The sequence below is a fragment of the Ranitomeya variabilis genome, chromosome 3, assembly GCF_051348905.1.
Source record: "Ranitomeya variabilis isolate aRanVar5 chromosome 3, aRanVar5.hap1, whole genome shotgun sequence".
In the NCBI taxonomy this organism is placed as follows: Eukaryota; Metazoa; Chordata; class Amphibia; order Anura; family Dendrobatidae; genus Ranitomeya; species Ranitomeya variabilis.
The window spans coordinates 612,103,651-612,124,124 of record NC_135234.1 but is presented as its reverse complement, the minus strand read 5'-3'; the positions used below and the strand labels follow the sequence as shown (position 1 = coordinate 612,124,124).

At 48.2% G+C, this 20,474-nt stretch overlaps 1 protein-coding gene across 1 annotated transcript in view; it reads right to left on the bottom strand.

The window, feature by feature from the left end:
- CCDC122 (coiled-coil domain containing 122) overlaps positions 1-20,115 on the bottom strand; it is a 177,332-nt gene extending 157,217 nt beyond the window's left edge. The window contains exon 1 of the mRNA XM_077297351.1: positions 20,008-20,115. The gene's annotated coding sequence lies outside the window, so the exon portion shown is untranslated. The remainder of the gene's footprint in view (positions 1-20,007) is intronic.
- Between the last annotated feature and the right edge of the window lie 359 nt (positions 20,116-20,474).

The window sequence follows — 20,474 nt, the reverse complement described above, 5'->3', positions numbered from 1 at the left end:
TCCTCCTCCTCCTGCTCCTCCTCCTGCTGTCCCTGGGCTCTAACACACCGCCAGTTTTTGCCCAGATGTGCTAGCTGCACAGAGAAAAACACCAGCCAATGTGTCAGTGGGGTCCAGCACCGCCAGCTGTTCCCCTGCTGTGCAGCCGGCAACGTGTCCTGCAAAAGCCACGCAGACACAAGAACTGAAATTGAAGGGAACCTGTCCCCCCTCCCCCAGGCGTTTTTACGTTATCCAGCCACCTTGTACAGCGGTAATGCTGCATGTGTGCAAGGTGGCTCATAAACGTATTCTCCTCGCACATGTGGAACTGAAAACACGTCTGAAATGTGTCCTCTGTGTGACCATTTAACCGTCCCGGGGGTGTGACTTTCCTTTGTAATGACACGCTGCAACCCCCTTGGTAGCGCTGCCCGTCTTCTGGCATCATTGTTTGGCTGGCTGCGCCTCTGCGGCCGCCCTGACCCACACAACGCCCCTCGGTGTCTTATTTATTGGGACTGCGAGGGTGTGATTGATGGGCAGGATCAGTGCATCAGTTCGCCTGTCCCTCCTCTCCTTCCGCCTTCTTCAGACTGTGCGGCTTCATGGCCGTGGCATGCGATAAGGGATCAGATGACGCCGCACAGTCTGAAGCGGGTGTAAGGACCCGCGTGTGAGAGGCGAACATATGTGCTGCGCCAGGCCCTGAATCCCAGCCCCGCAGTGTTTTAACAATGTTAAGACACTGCGGGGCTGGGATTCATGGTCATCGCGAACCGCAACGGCCGACATTAAATGATGTCAGAAGATGGGCAGCGCTAACGGCGCTAGGCCAGGGGATAACACGACAGCGCAGACTCCTGTACAGCAAATAACAACGCTCAGGAGGCTGCACCCAGCACCAAGGTGGGATTCTTGACATCTGTGCTGCGTCTCATTACAAAGGGAACTCTCGCCTCCATTACACAGTTTGACTGTATAAAGGGCTAAATGTTATACGTGTTCCATTCAGCGTGTGCAAGGAGAAAAATTACAAGAGCAACCTTTGACTTGCGCAGCACTACTGCTGCATAAGCTGTGGCTCTTCTACTTTGTAACCCCTGAGGGGGGGTTAAAGGTGACTTTTGAAATCGGTTCAATTAGGCTTCGGCCTACACTCTGCTCCACCTGCAGAGCCCGGGCTCCAACAACGCTAGTTGCTGTCCGGAAGTGCTGGCTGCACAGAGCCAAACACCTCGCCAATGTGTCAGTGGGGTCCAGCACCGCCAGCTGTTCCCCTGCTGTGTAGCCGGCAACGTGTCCTGCAAAAGCCACGCAGACACAACACACCCAAAGCTGCCGCCTGTGCAGGCTTCGGCCTACACTCCCCTCCCCCTGCTCCTCCTCCTCCTGCTCCTCCTCCTGCTGTCCCTGGGCTCTAACACACCGCCAGTTTTTGCCCAGATGTGCTAGCTGCACAGAGAAAAACACCAGCCAATGTGTCAGTGGGGTCCAGCACCGCCAGCTGTTCCCCTGCTGTGCAGCCGGCAACGTGTCCTGCAAAAGCCACGCAGACACAAGAACTGAAATTGAAGGGAACCTGTCCCCCCTCCCCCAGGCGTTTTTACGTTATCCAGCCACCTTGTACAGCGGTAATGCTGCATGTGTGCAAGGTGGCTCATAAACGTATTCTCCTCGCACATGTGGAACTGAAAACACGTCTGAAATGTGTCCTCTGTGTGACCATTTAACCGTCCCGGGGGTGTGACTTTCCTTTGTAATGACACGCTGCAACCCCCTTGGTAGCGCTGCCCGTCTTCTGGCATCATTGTTTGGCTGGCTGCGCCTCTGCGGCCGCCCTGACCCACACAACGCCCCTCGGTGTCTTATTTATTGGGACTGCGAGGGTGTGATTGATGGGCAGGATCAGTGCATCAGTTCGCCTGTCCCTCCTCTCCTTCCGCCTTCTTCAGACTGTGCGGCTTCATGGCCGTGGCATGCGATAAGGGATCAGATGACGCCGCACAGTCTGAAGCGGGTGTAAGGACCCGCGTGTGAGAGGCGAACATATGTGCTGCGCCAGGCCCTGAATCCCAGCCCCGCAGTGTTTTAACAATGTTAAGACACTGCGGGGCTGGGATTCATGGTCATCGCGAACCGCAACGGCCGACATTAAATGATGTCAGAAGATGGGCAGCGCTAACGGCGCTAGGCCAGGGGATAACACGACAGCGCAGACTCCTGTACAGCAAATAACAACGCTCGGGAGGCTGCACCCAGCACCAAGGTGGGATTCTTGACATCTGTGCTGCGTCTCATTACAAAGGGAACTCTCGCCTCCATTACACAGTTTGACTGTATAAAGGGCTAAATGTTATACGTGTTCCATTCAGCGTGTGCAAGGAGAAAAATTACAAGAGCAACCTTTGACTTGCGCAGCACTACTGCTGCATAAGCTGTGGCTCTTCTACTTTGTAACCCCTGAGGGGGGGTTAAAGGTGACTTTTGAAATCGGTTCAATTAGGCTTCGGCCTACACTCTGCTCCCCCTGCAGAGCCCGGGCTCCAACAACGCTAGTTGCTGTCCGGAAGTGCTGGCTGCACAGAGCCAAACACCTCGCCAATGTGTCAGTGGGGTCCAGCACCGCCAGCTGTTCCCCTGCTGTGTAGCCGGCAACGTGTCCTGCAAAAGCCACGCAGACACAACACACCCAAAGCTGCCGCCTGTGCAGGCTTCGGCCTACACTCCCCTCCCCCTGCTCCTCCTCCTCCTGCTCCTCCTCCTGCTGTCCCTGGGCTCTAACACACCGCCAGTTTTTGCCCAGATGTGCTAGCTGCACAGAGAAAAACACCAGCCAATGTGTCAGTGGGGTCCAGCACCGCCAGCTGTTCCCCTGCTGTGCAGCCGGCAACGTGTCCTGCAAAAGCCACGCAGACACAAGAACTGAAATTGAAGGGAACCTGTCCCCCCTCCCCCAGGCGTTTTTACGTTATCCAGCCACCTTGTACAGCGGTAATGCTGCATGTGTGCAAGGTGGCTCATAAACGTATTCTCCTCGCACATGTGGAACTGAAAACACGTCTGAAATGTGTCCTCTGTGTGACCATTTAACCGTCCCGGGGGTGTGACTTTCCTTTGTAATGACACGCTGCAACCCCCTTGGTAGCGCTGCCCGTCTTCTGGCATCATTGTTTGGCTGGCTGCGCCTCTGCGGCCGCCCTGACCCACACAACGCCCCTCGGTGTCTTATTTATTGGGACTGCGAGGGTGTGATTGATGGGCAGGATCAGTGCATCAGTTCGCCTGTCCCTCCTCTCCTTCCGCCTTCTTCAGACTGTGCGGCTTCATGGCCGTGGCATGCGATAAGGGATCAGATGACGCCGCACAGTCTGAAGCGGGTGTAAGGACCCGCGTGTGAGAGGCGAACATATGTGCTGCGCCAGGCCCTGAATCCCAGCCCCGCAGTGTTTTAACAATGTTAAGACACTGCGGGGCTGGGATTCATGGTCATCGCGAACCGCAACGGCCGACATTAAATGATGTCAGAAGATGGGCAGCGCTAACGGCGCTAGGCCAGGGGATAACACGACAGCGCAGACTCCTGTACAGCAAATAACAACGCTCAGGAGGCTGCACCCAGCACCAAGGTGGGATTCTTGACATCTGTGCTGCGTCTCATTACAAAGGGAACTCTCGCCTCCATTACACAGTTTGACTGTATAAAGGGCTAAATGTTATACGTGTTCCATTCAGCGTGTGCAAGGAGAAAAATTACAAGAGCAACCTTTGACTTGCGCAGCACTACTGCTGCATAAGCTGTGGCTCTTCTACTTTGTAACCCCTGAGGGGGGGTTAAAGGTGACTTTTGAAATCGGTTCAATTAGGCTTCGGCCTACACTCTGCTCCACCTGCAGAGCCCGGGCTCCAACAACGCTAGTTGCTGTCCGGAAGTGCTGGCTGCACAGAGCCAAACACCTCGCCAATGTGTCAGTGGGGTCCAGCACCGCCAGCTGTTCCCCTGCTGTGTAGCCGGCAACGTGTCCTGCAAAAGCCACGCAGACACAACACACCCAAAGCTGCCGCCTGTGCAGGCTTCGGCCTACACTCCCCTCCCCCTGCTCCTCCTCCTCCTGCTCCTCCTCCTGCTGTCCCTGGGCTCTAACACACCGCCAGTTTTTGCCCAGATGTGCTAGCTGCACAGAGAAAAACACCAGCCAATGTGTCAGTGGGGTCCAGCACCGCCAGCTGTTCCCCTGCTGTGCAGCCGGCAACGTGTCCTGCAAAAGCCACGCAGACACAAGAACTGAAATTGAAGGGAACCTGTCCCCCCTCCCCCAGGCGTTTTTACGTTATCCAGCCACCTTGTACAGCGGTAATGCTGCATGTGTGCAAGGTGGCTCATAAACGTATTCTCCTCGCACATGTGGAACTGAAAACACGTCTGAAATGTGTCCTCTGTGTGACCATTTAACCGTCCCGGGGGTGTGACTTTCCTTTGTAATGACACGCTGCAACCCCCTTGGTAGCGCTGCCCGTCTTCTGGCATCATTGTTTGGCTGGCTGCGCCTCTGCGGCCGCCCTGACCCACACAACGCCCCTCGGTGTCTTATTTATTGGGACTGCGAGGGTGTGATTGATGGGCAGGATCAGTGCATCAGTTCGCCTGTCCCTCCTCTCCTTCCGCCTTCTTCAGACTGTGCGGCTTCATGGCCGTGGCATGCGATAAGGGATCAGATGACGCCGCACAGTCTGAAGCGGGTGTAAGGACCCGCGTGTGAGAGGCGAACATATGTGCTGCGCCAGGCCCTGAATCCCAGCCCCGCAGTGTTTTAACAATGTTAAGACACTGCGGGGCTGGGATTCATGGTCATCGCGAACCGCAACGGCCGACATTAAATGATGTCAGAAGATGGGCAGCGCTAACGGCGCTAGGCCAGGGGATAACACGACAGCGCAGACTCCTGTACAGCAAATAACAACGCTCAGGAGGCTGCACCCAGCACCAAGGTGGGATTCTTGACATCTGTGCTGCGTCTCATTACAAAGGGAACTCTCGCCTCCATTACACAGTTTGACTGTATAAAGGGCTAAATGTTATACGTGTTCCATTCAGCGTGTGCAAGGAGAAAAATTACAAGAGCAACCTTTGACTTGCGCAGCACTACTGCTGCATAAGCTGTGGCTCTTCTACTTTGTAACCCCTGAGGGGGGGTTAAAGGTGACTTTTGAAATCGGTTCAATTAGGCTTCGGCCTACACTCTGCTCCCCCTGCAGAGCCCGGGCTCCAACAACGCTAGTTGCTGTCCGGAAGTGCTGGCTGCACAGAGCCAAACACCTCGCCAATGTGTCAGTGGGGTCCAGCACCGCCAGCTGTTCCCCTGCTGTGTAGCCGGCAACGTGTCCTGCAAAAGCCACGCAGACACAACACACCCAAAGCTGCCGCCTGTGCAGGCTTCGGCCTACACTCCCCTCCCCCTGCTCCTCCTCCTCCTGCTCCTCCTCCTGCTGTCCCTGGGCTCTAACACACCGCCAGTTTTTGCCCAGATGTGCTAGCTGCACAGAGAAAAACACCAGCCAATGTGTCAGTGGGGTCCAGCACCGCCAGCTGTTCCCCTGCTGTGCAGCCGGCAACGTGTCCTGCAAAAGCCACGCAGACACAAGAACTGAAATTGAAGGGAACCTGTCCCCCCTCCCCCAGGCGTTTTTACGTTATCCAGCCACCTTGTACAGCGGTAATGCTGCATGTGTGCAAGGTGGCTCATAAACGTATTCTCCTCGCACATGTGGAACTGAAAACACGTCTGAAATGTGTCCTCTGTGTGACCATTTAACCGTCCCGGGGGTGTGACTTTCCTTTGTAATGACACGCTGCAACCCCCTTGGTAGCGCTGCCCGTCTTCTGGCATCATTGTTTGGCTGGCTGCGCCTCTGCGGCCGCCCTGACCCACACAACGCCCCTCGGTGTCTTATTTATTGGGACTGCGAGGGTGTGATTGATGGGCAGGATCAGTGCATCAGTTCGCCTGTCCCTCCTCTCCTTCCGCCTTCTTCAGACTGTGCGGCTTCATGGCCGTGGCATGCGATAAGGGATCAGATGACGCCGCACAGTCTGAAGCGGGTGTAAGGACCCGCGTGTGAGAGGCGAACATATGTGCTGCGCCAGGCCCTGAATCCCAGCCCCGCAGTGTTTTAACAATGTTAAGACACTGCGGGGCTGGGATTCATGGTCATCGCGAACCGCAACGGCCGACATTAAATGATGTCAGAAGATGGGCAGCGCTAACGGCGCTAGGCCAGGGGATAACACGACAGCGCAGACTCCTGTACAGCAAATAACAACGCTCAGGAGGCTGCACCCAGCACCAAGGTGGGATTCTTGACATCTGTGCTGCGTCTCATTACAAAGGGAACTCTCGCCTCCATTACACAGTTTGACTGTATAAAGGGCTAAATGTTATACGTGTTCCATTCAGCGTGTGCAAGGAGAAAAATTACAAGAGCAACCTTTGACTTGCGCAGCACTACTGCTGCATAAGCTGTGGCTCTTCTACTTTGTAACCCCTGAGGGGGGGTTAAAGGTTACCTTTGAAATTGGTTCAAGTAGGCTTCGGCCTACACTCTGCTCCCCCTGCAGAGCCCGGGCTACAACACCGCTCGTTGCTGTCCGGAAGTGCTGGCTGCACAGAGCCAAACACCTCGCCAATGTGTCAGTGGGGTCCAGCACCGCCAGCTGTTCCCCTGCTGTGTAGCCGGCAACGTGTCCTGCGACCGCCACGCAGACACAACACACCCAAAGCTGCCGCCAGTGCAGGCTTCGGCCTACACTCCCCTCCCCCTGCTCCTGCTCCTCCTCCTTCTCCTGCTGTCCCTGGGCTCTAACACACCGCCAGTTGGGGCCCAGATGTGCTAGCTGCACAGAGAAAAACACCAGCCAATGTGTCAGTGGGGTTCAGCACCGCCAGCTGTTCCCCTGCTGTGCAGCCGGCATCGTGTCCTGCAAAAGCCACGCAGACACTTGCTCTTGTACCTTCTGCTCCCCATCCTGGTTCCAGTACCGTCAGCTGGTTCCGGGCAGAGCCTTTGGCTTAGGTGCCTCCCTTTGGTATCCGAGTTCCACCAACGTCAGGTGGTCCTTGGTAGTGCTTTCAGGCACGGGTACCTCCTGCTTAGTAACCGGGTTCCAGTAACGTCAGCTGGTCCTCGGTAGTTCCATTGGCTCTTGGACCTTCGGCTACCCATCCGGGTTCCAGCACCGTCAGCTGGTTCTCGGCAGTGTCTTTTGCTCTTGTACCTTCTGCTCCCCATCCTGGTTCCAGTACCGTCAGCTGGTTCCGGGCAGAGCCTTTGGCTTAGGTGCCTCCCTCTGGGTATCTGAGTTCCACCAACGTCAGGTGGTCCTTGGTAGTGCTTTCAGCACGGGTACCTCCTGCTTAGTAACCGGGTTCCAGTAACGTCAGCTGGTCCTCGGTCGTTCCATTGGCTCTTGGACCTTCGGGTAGCCATCTGAGCTCCAGTTCCATCAGCTGGTTCTCGGCATTCTCTCAGCCTTCTTGTACCTTCTGCTGCATTTCCAAGTTCAAGAGACTAAACACGATGACCCGGAAGACCACCCCTAAGATGACGACGACACCAGAGACGACAACCACCGTGATGACGACGACCCTGGAGACGATGACCCTGAAGACCACCCCGATGACGACGACCCCGGAGACGACCCCGATGACGACGACCCCGGAGACGACGACCCTGGAGACGACGACGACCTGGAAGACCGAGAAGCAGAAGAACAAGAGGCTGCAGAACAAAGAGCAGAAGGACATTAAGCATAACACAAAATATCAGAGCAAAAAATATTATGTAAATTATAAGCAGAAGAAGACTAAGCAGTGTATGGGGGTGAGTCCGTTCCTCCTCGTGGTGCCCCTGGATAAAGCCTGATGCTGCAGGCCAAACTGAACGCGGACAAATGTAACTGTTTTGTGACAGGCAGAACGGAAGGTGTAATCTTCAAACTTTTATAGATAACAACTACGGGAATGCCTGTCACAAATAAGAATATGATGAAGAAGTAGAATATGATGAAGATAATAGTAAAATAAAAAGAATATGAACAATGTAACCCAAAAAATAATAGGTAGAAGATGAAGAAGAAGATGAAGAAGGTGAAGAAGTTGATGTCAAAGAAGCTGATGATGAGGATAATGAAGAAGAAAGCGTGGGAGAAGTAAAAAAGAAGGTGAAGGGCGTGGAAGTAGTGAAACATCAATATCTGACATAAAAAAAAAAAATAACATAGTCAAATTCTTTCTAACGCCGAACGTCATAAAAAAAAAAAAAAAATCCTGCTATTCTATTAGATTGGGCTAAACCTCTGTGCCTTTAATGTCTCCGCCACGTCCCCCAATACATCCTACATTATTCTTAGTTGTTTTCCTTCATGTAGAATGAACCTACAAGTGTATAAAGGGTTTATTTTAATTCCGATATTTTCGTCCCATTGACTTGCATTGGGATCGGGTATCGGTATCGGATTGGATTCCGATACTGTGACGGTATCGGCCGATACTTTCCGATTCCGATACTTTCCGATATCGGAAAGTATCGCTCAACACTACTCATATCCTGTCGGGTTTGTGCAGGAGAAATGAGAAGCCGGCAATTGAATTACCGGCTTTTAACACATATCGCGCTGAATGAAATCTAAATACAGAATATATATATATGTGTCTCAATGACATATATATATATATATATATATACTGTATATATGTTTTCCCGAACATTTGAGCACATAAATCCATTAGATGTCGGTTTTGCAAGCCTGCGCGAAAATCTCGCAGTACGGATGCCATACGGATTACATACGGAGGATGCCATGCGCAAAATACGCTGACACACCCTGAGGCCGGTTTCACACGTCAGTGGCTCCGGTACGTGAGGTGACAGTTTCCTCCCGTACCGGAGACACTGACACACGTAGACCCATAAAAATCAATGCATCTGTTCAGATGTCATTGATTTTTTGCGGACCGTGTGCGGAACGTGTCTCCGTGTGCCAAACACGGAGACATGTCAGTGTTCGTGGGAGCGCACGTTTTACACGGACCCAATAGAGTCAATGGGTCCGCGTAAAACACGCACCTCACACGGACATTCTCCGTCTGGGGTCCGTGTGCGTGCAGGAGACAGCGCTACAGTAAGCGCTGTCCCCCCCCACATGGTGCTGAAGCCGCGATTCATATCTTCCCTGTAGCAGCGTCTGCTATAGAGAAAATATGAAGAATAGTGTTAAAAATAAAGATTTAGGTGTCCGCCGCCCCCCCACCCCCTGTGCGCCCCCCCGCTGGTCAGAAAATACTTACCCGCTCCCTCGCTCCTTCCTGGTCTGGCCGCGCCTCCTACTGTATGCGGTCACGTGGGCCCGATCATTTACATCATGAATATGTGGCTCCACCTCCCATAGGGGCGGAGCCGACTATTCATGATTGTAATTGATCGGCCCCACGTGACCGCATACAGTAGGAGGCGCGGCCAGACCAGGAAGGAGCGACAGCCGACGGGGGACCCGGATAAGTATTTTCTGACCAGCGGGGGGGCGCACAGGGGGTGGGGGGGCGGCGGACACCTAAATCTTTATTTTTAACACTATTCTTCATATTTTCTCTGCAGCAAACGTTACTGCAGAGAGGATATGAAGCGCAGCTTCAGCACCATGCAGAGTGGGTACCACACGCTCCGTGTGGTACCCACTCGCCATACGGGCGGCACACGTGTGCCGCAGGTATGGCCTCCGTGAGTTCCCAGGCACACGGACACGGATAACTCCGGTACCGATTTGTCCGGTACCGGAATTATCTGGACGTGTGGGACAGCCCTGACTACGGATCACTATTTTGGGAACATTTCACCGTATTTCGGCCGTATTACGGCCGTAAAATACGGACCGTATTGTCTTACGCCGAGTGTGACGCCGGCCTAACTCTGTATGCAGGCAGCTATGCTTCCCCTAGAATCTTCTAGGACCGACTAGGTTTCTCCTTACTTTGCTCCATACAGCAGACCTCAGAGGTCCCTCATACTGTAGTAGATTAGCTGAATGTCTGCATGTTGCTGAAGATATCCTAAGCGAGTGCCACATTTCAGAAATCCATGGCACCATCAAGTTTTCCAATGACTGGCCCAGAGACAGCTTTTATATTGCCCTCTCTATACGACATTTCATTTACTTTGTTCATTACCAAAGCAAACTACCCTTATGACAATTTGCATCTGGAATTGGAGGCAGCAGTATAAATTTACATTATTTATGAATGATTACAAGCTGTAAAAGATTTCTGAGCTTGGTTATAACTACATCAAATGGGATTCTTTTTTCAGCTCCTGTAGTTTACAGTCTGTTTTTATTTGTAAAGCTGCAGATATCATGCAGGGTAATTTGATTTCCAGCACTTGTCTTTAATATGGCACCCATATGTTTCCGTTGTACGACAATCAGAGCAATAATTATAAAACCATTGCTGCTAATAAAATTACTATATTTTGCAACAACTTGAACAATTGCTTAAATTATAGCAAAAGATTCTGTAGTAAAATGTGAGAAAAACAACTCCCACAAAATACACTCCTCTACAATGAAATTGTAACATCTAAAAGGAAAATTATAGAATATTAGAAGAAGTACTAGTAGAATTATGGAAATTGCAGGATGGATAGACATGTTAATGATATGCAAATGATGAAAAAATGAAAACTAATTTTTAAAACATCTTGATTTATTTAGCATCGAGTATGAGCACTTCACACATAAATACATTCTTACCCGAATTGGCATGCTCTTAAAGAAGCACTCCCATCAAAAATTTGTATCCTCTTAATATTTTGCAATCACATCATATATTATATAGCACTGTGTTCTTTCAATTGATAGTTTTCCCTTCTTCCCAGCTAATGCTTATTTTTCATTAGGGCTATGACATCACGTGACTACAAACTAACTAGCTGAATCCTCCTGCGCTCTGTGTAGAAACATAAGGCCAATTTTTCCTGTATGAGTCATCAGCCAATGTACGTAAAATCATTTTTTCTAAAAATGTAACCAGTACACACTTAGTGTATAAGATAATACATGGAAAAGCAGTAAATATAAATACGATAGCATTATGAGTTCCCAAGCCTAAAGGTTTTATGTTAAGACTGTCCATGGAGGACCTATATCTGCCTATGGAGACAGGTTATACTTACTTCAGGTGATGTGTCCAGGAGGGGAAGTCATGTGTGACCTGACTCAATCACCCCTACTTGTGATTCACCCGCAGCTACGCCCCCTGACACAGCTTTGGGTAAAACACGCGTAAGGGCCATTGAATCAGGTTTCACACGTCTTCCTCTCCTGGACACATCACCAGATGTAAGTACAACCTGCCTCCATGGGCAGATATAGGTCCTCCGTGGACAGTCTTAGTGTAAACCCTTTTGACGAGGGGATTCATAATCTATCCTTATATATTATTTCAAAACACTCTTTTTTGGTGATTACTTGTATCTCCGTTCATACTGCACCCACACACAAATGATACACCATTTGATAGGTAAACTTGCCCCCTTCAGCAAGAAAATAGCCAAACAAACCACACATCCACGATGTGATCACAAAATACAGTTTAAACATTAATTTTCATAAACCTGCAGTAAGGAAAAATGACCTGTGGGTGGCACCACACTACCCCAAAGCACACTAACACAAAGCTGATTACAGACATCACAAACAAATCCAAACAGATTGCACACTTCACTGCAGGTAAGTCACATATGCAAACACATTTGGAAACATGCACTCCTTATTCTATTGGAAACATGCACTGCCTATTGTACATTTCAAGCTGCATTTGGAGCACAGACCTGACATTTTTTTGGCTTTGGAATTACTTTGGAGGATGACTAGAAAGAGGCGTATAAAGAGCAGGCCTCGAAGTAGGCCAACACGAACGAGACGTCCCAGACCTCTTCAGACACCATCTCAGCAAACATCAAACAGGCTACAACCTCATAAACAAAGGCAACAAAGACTTGAAAACCATAGACAGGCTCAACAGAAGCACAGACAACAGATAGTGAATCAGCATAGAACACTACTGCAAGAGCACTGTATTGATTTAGTTCCACCTGATTACTTCCTGCATCTACAACAAGACATCTGTGCAAGGTGGTCCCCACATTTACATCCAAAGACATACTGTTGTGCTCACTTATTACTTCCAGACAATAAAGTTAAAACCCACAGTGTTGGGAGTATGGATAAAGTATGTCCACATTGTTCAGCAAAGCTCTATTTAGGCGAAGTCATGTGCTGCCACCTGCAGGTCATTTTTCCTTACTGCATGTTTATGAATATTGTTAAAACTGTATTTTGTGATCATAAATACCTGTCTGTGTTCATAATGTCATTAAATACATTTACATTTGACCAGCTTGCTTTCCGGAAATTGCCTGCGCCCCCGACAACCAATGTGCGAAAATTTCGCACGGGCCAACTGGTACTATCATATTTATATTTATTCCTTTACCATGCATTATCTTATACACTAAGCGTATACTGGTTCAATTTTTAGGAAAACTTTGATTTATCATATATATACTGTATTTTCTGGCGTATAAGACTACTTTTTAACCCCTGAAAATCTTCTTAAAAGTCGGGGGTCGTCTTATACGCCGGGTGCCGTCTTGTACGCCGAGTGCAGACACCAATGTGTATATGGTGGGTGGGGGGGAGTGGTCCCGATGACGAAGAGGGGGCGTCTCACAGGAAAGTGTGAGTGGAGTATCCCCCATTACCTCATTGTAGCTGCAGCATGGGGTCTCTGTGCTGGGGAGAGGCGGCAGCTGCTGCTCCTCTTTGTGCCGCATGGGTGCTGTGCTGTGGGGCGGTGGCCGCCGCCGCTCCCCAGCACAGAGACCCCATGCTGCAGCTACAATGAGGTAATGGGGGATACTCCACTCACACTTTCCTGTGAGATGCCCCCTCTTCGTCATCAGGACCACTCCCCCCCCAAAAGGCACATTAGTCACCGGCCCTATAAGACGACATACGGCGTATAAGAAGACCCCCGACTTTTAAGAAGATTTTATATTTTAACTGGAAAAGTTGGGGGGTCGTCTTATACGCCCAGTCGTCTTATACGCCGGAAAATACGGGTATTTTATCTTTGTATTAATAAAGATGTTAATTATATGAGACTTATCTGCCTTACTTCGTTTGTGTTGGTTAAGTATATATCTATGGTAAGAGTGCGTCTCTATGTAATACATTTGTTCTATAATCTCTGCTCATAATTGCGTGGATTTTCATAATATGATAATTGCAATATATTAAGAACATAAAAACTTTGATGGGAGTGCTTTTTTAATGAGGCTACTAATGGTTCTCTGAGGAATGTTCTGCCATGCTGGATGCATTTGCACACAAATCATTAAGATCCGTGGCTGGCAGCTCACTTTGAAATTGCCAACTCCTAGTGATGTACCAGATGTGCTCAATGGGAGACAAGTCCGGAAAAGCTGCATGCAAGCGATGGTAGCACTATTATACAATGCAGGCTGCTCACAGTAACACAATCAACATGCAGCCTGGAGTTGTTATGCTGAAAATGGCTCCATAGACACAACCAAATCAATGTAAGGCCGAATTGTTAGGCTATGTGCACACGATGCAGATTTGCCCGCGGATGCACAGCGAATTGGCCTCTGCGGATTCGCAGCAGTTTTCCATCAGGTTTACAGTACCATGTAAACCTATGGAAAACCAAATCCGCTGTGCCCATGGTGTGGAAAATACCGCACGGAAACGCTACGTTATATTTTCCGCAACATGTCAATTCTTTGTGCAGATTCCGCAGCGTTTTACACCTGCTCCTCAATAGGAATCCTCAGGTGTAAAACCGCAGGTTGTATCAGCACAAAAAATGCAGGAAACCCGCGGGAAATCTACAGGTAATTGGCAGGTAAAACGCAGTGCATTTTACCTGCGGATTTTTCAAAAACGGTGCAGAAAATCCGCACACGAATCCGCAACGTGGGCACATAGCCTTAGTATACCTGGAATGAAGACCAGAGGGGTCTGGCTACTGTACTTTATGCAAACCTACATCATGATCCCAGTAGTAGGTTTGACATTCCCTCATTTGAAGTTCTCCTCTTCATGGCGTTGTCCACTTGGTCTCTTGTCAATCTCCAGCTATCATATCCAAGGCAAAAGCCCGGATATGCAGAGGATAGACCTCGATTCTAGCCCTTATTGCTCCATTCCAGCCTCCGGTCTCTATCCCGAAACCATGTAGGCAACACCATGAAGAGAGACCCAAAAGAAGGTATTCAAAAAAGGCTGAAATATATATATATTAAATATTCCCTGCTTTAGATACATAAACTACATATAAAAAGAACATAAAGACAAAAATATAAAAAACAGCTCATGTGGGGGAGGGGTATGTCCAAAATGATATTGACAAATAGTATACTCAAAAAAAATCACTGTTACAATTGTATATCCTCCATAGCAAGATGACAATTCAGGTAGCCCAGTATACACAATCATACCATAGAAAAAATGTATATATTAATATAAATATTCAGTGACAATATATTGCATAAATTATAAAGTGCACATAAATAGATAATTGCTAATTGGCATAAATTGTATTGAAAATAGCACAAGCTAAATGCTAGGAGGCTTAAATTATATTCTAAATACCGCAAGCTAGGTGACTCTCCTGGTTCTCTTCCTATCTTTCTGAACGCTCCTTCAGTGTTCTGTTCTCCGGCTCCACTTCATCTCCTCTTCCTCTCACTGTCGGGGTACCTCAGGGCTCAGTCCTTGGCCCCCTTCTCTTCTCCCTCTACACGGCCCCAATTGGACAGACCATCAGCAGATTTGGCTTTCAGTACCATCTTTATGCTGATGACACACAACTATACACATCAGCCCCTGACCTTACCCCCGCTGTACTACAGAACGCCACTGACTGTCTGTCTGCAGTCTCTAACATCATGTCCGCTCTCTATCTGAAGCTCAACCTCTCCAAAACTGAACTTCTTCTGCTCCCGCCTTCTACTAACCTCCCTAAATCTGACATTTCCCTCTCCGTGGGTGGCACCATAATAACACCCCGGCAGCAGGCACGCTGTCTGGGTGTCATGTTTGACTCCGATCTCTCCTTCACCTCCCACATACAATCTCTTGCCCGCTCGTGCCGCTTACACCTAAAGAACATCTCTAGAATCCGCCCTCTTCTCACCATGGAGACAACAAAAACTCTCACTGTCGCCCTAATCCACTCCCGTCTGGACTACTGTAACTCTCTTTTAATTGGCCTCCCCCTCACGCGACTTTCCCCTCTCCAGTCTATCCTTAATGCAGCAGCCAGGGTCGTCCATCTGGCTAATCGTTACTCGGACGTGTCCGCTCTTCGCCAGTCATTACACTGGCTGCCCATTCATTACAGGATACAATTCAAAGTACTTGTTCTCACCCACAAAGCTCTCCACAGTGCGGCACCCCCTTACATCTCCTCCCTCATTTCTGTCTATCGGCCTAACCGACCTCTGCGCTCTGCAAACGACTTTCGACTAACCTCTGCACTAATCCGTACCTCCCACTCCCGACTCCAAGACTTCTCCCGTGCTGCGCCAATCCTCTGGAATGCTCTACCCCAAGATATTAGGACCATCCACAACTTGCATAGCTTTAGGCGCTCACTCAAAACTCATTTGTTCAGAGCGGCCTATCGCGTTCCCTAATCAGTCATTTTATGTTTGTGTGTGTGTGTGTAGCCCATTCACTATCTCACCTACCCCCCACCCCCTGAAGATGGCTGGACCATCATTGTAAATACATCATTGTAAATACACACCTGTACTTTGTATCTCCCCACCTCATTGTAGATTGTAAGCTCTCACGAGCAGGGTCGTCTTATTTTGCTTTATTGCTGTATTGTTAACATTGTTACCTATGACTGTTGTGTTTGAAACTGTTAAACTGTAAAGCGCTGCGGAATATGTTGGCGCTATATAAATAAAGATTATTATTATTATTATTATTATTAAAGAAGGAATAAGTTGTCACTCCCTGATGAGGTGGTAGTGAAATGGTGTGAGAATATTCTGGTATGTCCCTATCCTTTTTTGATAGAACTGCCATGGGTATTATCCATTATAACTTTCCTCAATGCGATTTAGTTTGCGCTATTTATAATACAACTTAAAATAATTTATTTTTGTTACTTCCTTCTTTTATAGCATTTATTTTTAACACCATGAATATCACTCACCACGTAAATCTTCATCCAAGATTTTCTTTATTTAAATGAGGCACATACAGGACACAATTTACAACTGCTCATTTGTCACCCATAAATTATATCCTATATGTACCTTATGTAAATAACTGGAAATCTTGGATGAAGATTTATGTGGTAAGTGCCGTGAATATAACTGTCTTCATGAAGGATTTTGTTGTATCTTTCTGATCACAGAGCACTACCCATTTGTAATCTGGAGACCTGTGGATTTTTCCTGTGGTGGACTTTGCCATGAAGAGGCCTTCATGAGGTAATGTATAGAAGCACAGAATCATAGAATGTTAGAGTTGGAGGGGACCACCAGGGTCATCGTGTCCAACCCTCTGCTCAATGCACAATTGACTAAACTATCTCAGACAGATATCTGTCCAGCCTCTGCATAGAATCATAGAACCCAGTCCTACTCATTCCAGCATACCTCCCAACCGTCCCGGATCCCGCGGGACTGTCCTGATTTTGACAGTCAGCCCCGCGATCCCGGGAGGGACATTAGTTGTCCCGCACTACGTGCCTAGGGCGGTGACAATGCAAGGGGCGGCACCTGAGCAAGGTTTGTGGCTGTTTTTTTTTTGTTTTTTTATAAAAGTTGGGTCATCTCCCACCTGCCCCTGCCCCCGCCCGCCCACATCCCACCCACCCTCCTTGAAGACAATACTCACCCTGCTCCAGCGATGGTCTCAACTGCAGCACTCCTGAATGAGCGGTCACGTGGTACCGCTCATTTAAGGTCATGAATATGCGCATATTCATGACCTATAATAAGCGGTAGCACATGACCGCTCACCCAGGAAGAAGGTGCTGAGCCGGGAGTCGGGACACAGCGCGAGAGGGATGACCGTGCGGTGAAGAACAGGTAAGTATGAGGGACGGGGGACAGGGTAGGGGGGATGAAGGAGGACGGTAAGCCATGCCGTCACCATTCAAGATGGGAGCGGGGGGGGAATATGAGCCAAGCGTCATACAGGAGGGGGAAATATGAGTCATGCATAGGGTGGGGGGGAAATATGAGCCCCATGCATAGGGTGGGGGGGAAATATGAGCCATGCATAGGGTGGGGGGAAATATGAGCCATGCATGGGGGGGAATATGAGCCATACATACAGGAGGGGGGGTCAGTATACAGTATTAAGCATCATGTGGGATCATTATACAGTATGGAGAACTGTGTGGCCATTATACAGTATGGAGCATCATGTGCAGTCATTATACAGTATGGAGCATCATGTGCAGTCATTATACAGTATGGAGCATCATGTGGGGCCATTATACCGTATGGAGCATCATGTGTGTTCATTATACAGTATGGAGCATCATGTGCGGCCAGTATACAGTATGGAGCATCATGTGCAGTCATTATACAGTATGGATCATCATGTGGGGTCATTATACAGTATGGAGCATCATGTGCAGTCATTATACAGTATGGAGCATCATGTGCAGTCATTATACAGTATGGAGCATCATGTGCAGTCATTATACAGTATGGAGCATCATGTGCAGTCATTATACAGTATGGAGCATCATGTGGGGCCATTATACAGTATGGAGCATCATGTGTGTTCATTATACAGTATGGAGCATCATGTGCGGCCAGTATACAGTATGGAGCATCATGTGCAGTCATTATACAGTATGGATCATCATGTGGGGTCATTATACAGTATGGAGCATCATGTGCGGTCATTATACAGTATGGAGCATCATGTGCGGTCATTATACAGTATGGAGCATCATGTGTGTTCATTATACAGTATGGAGCATCAGGTGCGGTCATTATACAGTATGGAGCGTCATGTGTGGACATCATACAGTATGGAGCATCATGTGTGGCCATTATACAGTATGGGGCACTGTGTGGCCATATTTTTTTGTTCATAATTATTGTATATGAAACAGTGTGATCGGCAGTGCTAAATGGGTGTGGTTGGGTCGTGGATATGGGTGTGACTAATTATGAATGGGTGTGGTCAGAGGCGTGGCCTAAAATTTACTGCAGCGCGCTTCGCGCGCCGCAAACTTTGTCCCTCTTTCCAATCTTCAGAACTTGGGAGGTATGATTCCAGGTACATTAACAGATCAGTCTTGGAAGCAGTGGTGTGGCCATTTGTCCAAAGTGCGTGGCCTAAACATGCTACTGTGGCACTGTGGCCTGCTGCCTCTCCGAATTGTCTCCAGTTGTGAACATTTAGTCATCATTGATAGGAAACTGAATAGGTGGCTGCCTGCAGTGGATCTTGATGATTTGTGTGCCCAAATGCATTTGGCATGGTGGAACATTCCTCAGACAACCATTAATAACCTCATTGGTAGCATGTCAAAGCTTGTAAGTGCTTGAATTTCTGCACAAGGTGCTCTGAATACATTTAGTGAATATATTTAGATGTTTTGTAAATTTTGTTATCATTTTCAATCATTTACAGATCACTAACATGTCTATCACTCCTGTGATTTCTACAATTCCATGTCATTTACTTCTCTGTGTTGCAATTTCAATTTTAAGGAGTGCATATATAATGTCCAAATAAATGCAAAGAAAACCTTTCAAGACAAACAGGAGAATAACATACTGTTTAGCACCAGGTGGCAATGAAGGAGAAGATCAATGTGTGGCTGCTGGCAATCTAATGAAACGTAATTGTGTTTTAGGATTCTTTATTTTACTTATTTTATTCTTCAAAATTATTTAGGAAGTGAATGTTTCATATTAAAACTCTTGATAAATGTTATTTCTAGTAATGAATTAATACTTTTTAAGCACACCTACTATAATGATGAGTAAAATGGGGTGTAGTGGGGACAAAGAATTTAAATGAAGCCAAGAAAGTAGAATATGTAGTGACAATACATCTAGAAAACACAATAAATGCAACACAATAGCAGCTTTCCCTGCCATATATGTATACTAAATGTAGGGCTCTGGTGCAGTGTGCACAGAGTCTTATTCATCCAGCACTGATCAGTGATCAGTGATCACACAAGGTTTCCTCTCCGTTTATTTCCAATGCTCCACATAATGCCTTGAATATTTGTTAGCCGAACAGCTATTCCTTTAGACCCCCATACACATACCCACCTGTCGCGGCCAAGCCTTCATGTGTTGTCATTGGTGAGAGGAGGTGAAGCTGCTCCACATCTCTGGAAGCAGTTCATTTCCCCTGAGAACAATACACCTCGTGTTGAAATCTGTCAGGAGAGATCCAGGAGGCCAGGAAACAGCAGATCCCACCAAAATCAGTAGTTCTGATTTACTTATCTTTTATGTGGATAAGGGCCTTAAAGGGGTTGTCCAGTCTTAAAATACAAGTCTTCAGTCACTCTGTGTGACTGCAGACTTGTGAATCCTCACATTGAGTGCATTGCACGCTGTGAGGATTCTCCGGTGTCAGCGCTGGGAGTGGCAGTCATGTGCCCGCAAGTATTCAATATGCATACTCCCGGCTTGATTCCAAATTGACGTGTACTTGTATTGAGCGAGGACGATAACAGTCTGATGAGAATATGGCCGAGAGTGTGTATATCACATGACTGCTGCTGACACTGGAGGAGCCACACAGCGCGCAGTGCGTGCGGTGTGAGGAGTCATATAGAGTGACTGCAGACTTGTACTCTACGATTGGACAACCCCTTTAAAACTAAGTATAGTATACATATAGTTCTGCTTAGAGAGAGGAGAGCTTTGAGGGAACACACATACCTGCAATGCAGAGTTATTGAGAGACACGATAGCACTAAACCAACCTCAAAGTGCCAAATCGTGCGCTAAATAGGAGGAAGTGCCTGGTTCTGTGGAGTCATATGGCATATCACATGATCCCTCTCAGCCAGTCAGGAGGCCTGACAGGGGTTATGAGATGCAGCTGTAACTCCTGTTCCTGAGCAACTATGGAGGGTCACATGGTCTTTCTCCACTGACTGAGAGGGGTCTTGTGATGCACCATGTGTCGCCACAGATCCAGGACATTCTTTTGTGCTTTCTTTTTAGCACCCACTGTTCTGTCACACTGATACACTACTTCAAAAAGGAGTCTGTCATGGTGATAGATTCACTTGAAAACCTGACAGGACTCCTGACATGTCTGTTTTCTCCAGAAAATAATAATTCTGGAACTCTGCATTGTGCAGTTCGTCTGTTGCCCCTACTGGAAATACATTAATAAATTA